This window comes from Penaeus monodon, chromosome 16, assembly GCF_015228065.2.
Source record: "Penaeus monodon isolate SGIC_2016 chromosome 16, NSTDA_Pmon_1, whole genome shotgun sequence".
Classification (NCBI taxonomy): domain Eukaryota; kingdom Metazoa; phylum Arthropoda; class Malacostraca; order Decapoda; family Penaeidae; genus Penaeus; species Penaeus monodon.
Window position 1 is genome coordinate 16,393,703 of NC_051401.1, and position 5,809 is coordinate 16,399,511.

The window sequence follows — 5,809 nt, forward strand, 5'->3', positions numbered from 1 at the left end:
GTATAAAATATATATATATAATATATTTATATATATTTTTTAAATAAATATATTATTTTTATATTTATTTTTAAAAATAAAATTAAAAATATAAATATAATAATATTAAAAAAGAATATAATAAAAAAAAGAAAAAATATATATAATATTATATGATATTAATATATTAATTATATTATAATATTATATATATATTAATATATATATATATTTTATTTTAAAAAAATTTTATATATAGAATATAATATTAAATATTATATATATATAATAATATTAAAATATATTAATTTATATAATATTAAATTAAATAATATTATATTATATTATAATTATATAAAATATATTTTAAAATATAGATATATTATATATATATATATATATATATATATATATATTATATAAATAAATATATATCATATATATATATATATATCATAAATATATACACACATATATATATTTATATATACATACATATATATACCCAGAGCAACAGCTCTGGGTGCAACAGCCTAGTACACCAAAATTCCCCTTCAAACTACAGTTTTATGCATGCATGAAAGCAGGGATACTCGACCCAAAAGGAAATTGCATGAAGCAATCAGCATTAACATACAAAGCTAACCCTGAACAGTTATTAACACCCACAATAAACTTACAGCCCTGTCAATCGCCTAAACTGCCACACCCAGCGGTAATATAGAGAAACTGGGGGGGTGATCAAAGCGATGATCATCAGGCGAGTTTTGTTTTTAGCATGGTAGGCTGGAGTGAGAACTGTCATCTTGTGTTGTTTACACTGTAGAACCTGAAGAACACCTTGACCTTCTCTGACACCTGTTGAGTTTCAGAGTTTAAGAGGGTTCATTTAGTACAGGGTTCTATATATGAGTTTGTATGCACTAGTATCACTATTGTAAACACCTGATTCTTAATCAACAATACTTTCATTATGAATCAATTTACTTTAGAGACTTAATCATGTAAATATTAATAAATTCTTGAAAACCTGGCATGAATAAACATCTAAACCCCTTTAGGTGTACACTGATCAGACCAAAGGTGGACAAGTTGCCAAACATGGGAGTATGGGCCACAACATTCCAAATTTCCTCAATTTCCCATAAAGTGAAAGCTCATCATATGTCATTCCCTATCTGCCTCATCTGTCTGTGCAAGCTTCCCTTCCTGCAAGGGTTTTTAACTCAGCTGTGGGTGGAGCACCTAGGATTCTCCTAAGACAGGTAGATTCAGTCTGAAGGGGTGAAAGTCAGATTTTATTGCTACTAGAGCATATGATAACAAGAGTGTGTAATCAGACCTTCTTTAATATTGGGAACATGACATTAAGGATTGTGAAGCATGGCAGCCTTTCCATTGATTCTTCATTTTAAAAAATATAGGGCAATCTATCTTGAGACAAACACACAGACTGCAAACTAAAATATAGACATTAACCCATTCCGGACGGGGGCATCGTACGCACATGCATGGATGGCGGGACTATTCATGACGGGGGCATGTATGTACAGGCAATGTGGGGACGTATGGAAGAAGCAGGAGGTTTTAAAATTAAAAATTTTGTGTTGCAATCACGCAAAAAAATATTTTCTGCCATGAAAGTGTGATAGTCTGTTTTCAACACTTTCTCCTTTTTGCTATGAAAAAAAAAAAAAAAAAAGAAAAAAAAAAATGCAAAAACGGACAATTTCAACTCCATGATGCCCGCACACTGCTATTTTATAGACTGATGGACTGAAAATGATCAACATGGAGCTATATAACAACAAAAATACCCTCAAGTCTCAATACAGAGTTTGGCAAGTTAGAGCTTTAAAAAATAATGAAAACTGAAAATACACATATCTTTGTAGTATTACGAAGAAACAGCATGGGATGCTGTGGTGGCATGAGTGGTCGCGCTGCTTAGGGCAACGATAAAGCCCCCGGCAGCATGCCCAGGCCACTATGAATACTAACCGTCCGGGAAAGGGTTAAACTAAAGTTTGCACAAGTTATATACATCCCACATATATACGTATATAAATGAAATGCTTTAAACAGATTTGATACTGGGGAGGATGTAAAATCTTAGAACAGTCACTCTCTGGGTGCTAGCCTTGGTCATTTTAAAACATTAAATTTGATTTTATAAACTGTAGTTTACTGGCCATCATCATCAGCTATGTTTGGTCTCTTTTTGCATCTGTTTAGTTTATATCTGCAACAAAGCAAAGAAAAAAAAGAATAGGCTGCACTCAAACATTCAATATTATCCAACTGGAATGTGTGCCATGTTTCACAGTTCTATAAACGTCCTCTTGAAAGTGTTAATGTTGCAAAATCATTTACCTTTGCATGTTTTGAATATTTAACATTATCAAACAGAACAGATCTAATTACAAACTGTGAATACACAAATATATGGACAGCAACACAAAGACTGGATACTAATTATTAAACTTCTAGCTTTGGAAAAGGGGCATGACTTTTAAGCAGGTACAAAATAAGGCGACTATAGTTACTCTATGCTTACATGTCACACAAAAGTTATCATCATTAACATTAATCATCTATGGTAATATGAATACATTGACCAGCATATTTTTAATCAAACAGATTTATGTTTAAAACAGTTAAAATCTAAATTAAAAAATATAATTTCATGAAGGATATAACTAGTTTCCATTCTACATTTGTTTATGAAATAAAACAATGACACATTTTAAAAAATAACTTACCTTTCTTTTGCTAAGTGTAAAAACCTCTTCAGATCAGACTTGGAAAAGCCTCCAATGGGGTTGATGTCAGCTGAACTACAATCATATTTGGTCATGTATCCACGAAGAGCTTCATCCACATTGGCAGATCCAAGCACTAGGAGGCCACCTTGCCGTCCTCGTACCCACAACATCAACTGAAATTTTTTTTTTTTTTTTAAGTACAGGGAAACCAGTGTAAACATTTTTACAAATTTTGAAGCACTTATTTCTAATACCTAAAACTCTCACCTGTGCAAAGAGGTATGCGAGGACATGCGAAGACGAGCTGAACATTTTGCCAGAGCTAGGTTTTCCCTCACTGTCCCACCCCGAACTTTGAATTTGGGGATGTGCCTGTTGCAGCACTAAATATTCCCAGTGCAAAAAGAAACCATACTATCTATTCCAATGGGAATATGGTAGCTGTGGTGAAGAAATTATGGTCATCTTTTGCCAAAATAAAACAATAGGCCTACAGAGAGAGGCTAGAACCAAATTTCTGTATTTATAAACCCAAGTTGTGCAAAATTGAAATATTCTCCATATGCACAGCAGAAGTTATTACATATTGCTCCATCAAAAAGGTTACAATGACTTTCATAAACACACTAATTATGATATGGATCCACACCTTCCTATCTGCTGAGACAGCAGTTTTGCACGAGCCTTGTTTCATTGGACGAATTCTCTGTGGCCATGTAAACCGTGTGAAAGAGTTCTACCGCACAGCTCCCGAGGATCTCGAGGAACATAATTGCCTGTGACACTATGCGCCGCACATCCTCCAAAACCTGAGAGTAAATACACATTTCAACCATTAGGTAAGAAAGCCATATGTAATATACAGAGACACTGAGCATTTACATATTTTCCTTCACTAAACCGTAATTATCTTTCATCCTCAGAAATTTGAGTATAAAAAGATACAAAAATTTACAAAACAGATCTAATAAATCATGTGACATACCATGTTCCCTAAACAAGTATTATCCTGCCTAAAAATACTAAACTGTGTTAAGATAATTAAAAATACACACTTTCCTTTCACCTGAAAAAATAGGGTGAAAAAAAAAATCTACTATCTATATAATAAAATACAAACATTTTGATAATGAACTGACTCTGCAAAGGATAAGATTACACTGTATGATATATGTCAAAATAATTCTTACCTACCATCTATGTTATAAATTAAAATATCTTGATAATTATGATAACTGCAACAGAATTAGTTAAATCAGTATCAAATTCTGGTGCCTGTCTGATATTGTAGACAAAATGGATTTAAATCATATAGTGTATGTCAGCCTCAAATATTTCCTAATATTATATGTTTCTTCTTACAAACTCTTTCAAGCAAACAGCAAAACAGAGGATGGCAATATACCTTCTCTTCCCCACTTGCAACAGCCTTTACCACTAAGTTGCACATTGAATATACAATCGTGGCAGTGGATGATGAATCAACCCCCCCAGACAGTGGCAAGAGGAATCCGCCTTGACCAGAACGACGCAGGTAATCCCACAACCAAACATGCTGGCCCATAGAGGATTCTTCCTCGGGGGTTGGGAGTTTATACTCAAGAGGTGAGCATATCGGCAGGAATATATCATCATCACTGGAGAGAGCAAAGTTGACCTGAAGAACAGGGAAAAAAAGGGTATTAAATATGTATGATGAGTACTTTCATGCATATCTTTGCAAGGCCATGAAACTGCATTATTTTAATAAGCAGAAATAATTCTTATATAAAGATAGGATTTCATATCAATAAGCTAATAATAAAACAGCAAGGGTTAATCAGCTACAGATAATCTATAATTATCCACAGCACCTGTACACGTGGATAAGCCTGACTCTGAGAAGCATGTAGGCACCGACTGCGTATCAGAGAGCGATAACAACGGATTGATTCCAAGTCAACTGTGGCAGTGATTATTTCAACCTCAGACAGACTGTATGGAGTTGTACGAGCAATGATTGACCCATTGAGGCCAATCATGAAATTCCAGGGAAGTATACTCTATCTCCTGGAATATACAATGTGTTATGTGTAAATAGTAGGAGCAACACAATCATGCAAGTACAAGCAATCAGACAAATAAAATATATACAAGACAAACACATGGACATGCAGGTTAAGTACAGCATTATAATCTTGTCTACTTGCCATCACATCCTCTCAGATTGGCAAACACATAACAGCCTCACTTCTAGCTGTTGCAGACTTGACAAGGTCCTGAGACACATGGCTCTTTCGAATTTCTGTGTAAGAGCCAGAGCCATTCACAATGATCTCTATTCCATCCAAAGCCATGGGAATGTGGGAACTGTGGAGAAGTTCTTTGGTCATTTATAAATGTAGAAGTATTAACTGCATACTCTGTATTATATATGTTTGAGTCATGCTTTCCACATAAAAATAAATATCTTTAATTTCAGTGAATCATATTTGATTGAATATCTTGTCTGAACTTTCAATATTTTACAAGAGATACTCAGCAAAAAGAAAACATATTCAGAATTTACTCTGATATATGAAGTTCTTTTGGATTGACATAACAATGACAAACCTTTCTGGGTTCCACAATTCTTCACATATTTCATAGCCTATACAGGTGTCCCTAGTAGCTATAACAGCATCTCCAAAGGGGACCGTAATCTGACCGTGATCTTACTGATCATTCGAGGTAGATAATGGTCCTCTACTTGACGAATCTGAGGGGATAATCAACATTTAGAAGACATTTCATAAAATAGTCAACATTTCATTAAGCACTAATGTAGAGAAATAAGAGACAGCACACCTTAATGTACTGCTACCATTTCCTTATTCAATAATGTTTCTAAGTAGCGTACCTCCCATGCTGTGAAATATCTTGTCTCCCTGTAGTTGCCATCATCACATAGTATTGCTTTGGAGGATCATTAAAATTTTCCTGCAGGCACAACAATGTTGTGAAAGATATCTTGTCTCAGCACCTGAAAAGAGTAATGAATTCATATCAGTACGTCATTAGTATTGTGACATTTGCATGACGGGACA

At 34.0% G+C, this 5,809-nt stretch overlaps 1 protein-coding gene across 4 annotated transcripts in view; it reads right to left on the bottom strand.

The window, feature by feature from the left end:
* Positions 1-5,809, bottom strand: part of LOC119582566 (glutamine-dependent NAD(+) synthetase-like) — a 29,619-nt gene that overhangs the window by 16,271 nt on the left and 7,539 nt on the right. The gene's annotated exons all lie outside the window — the stretch shown is intronic.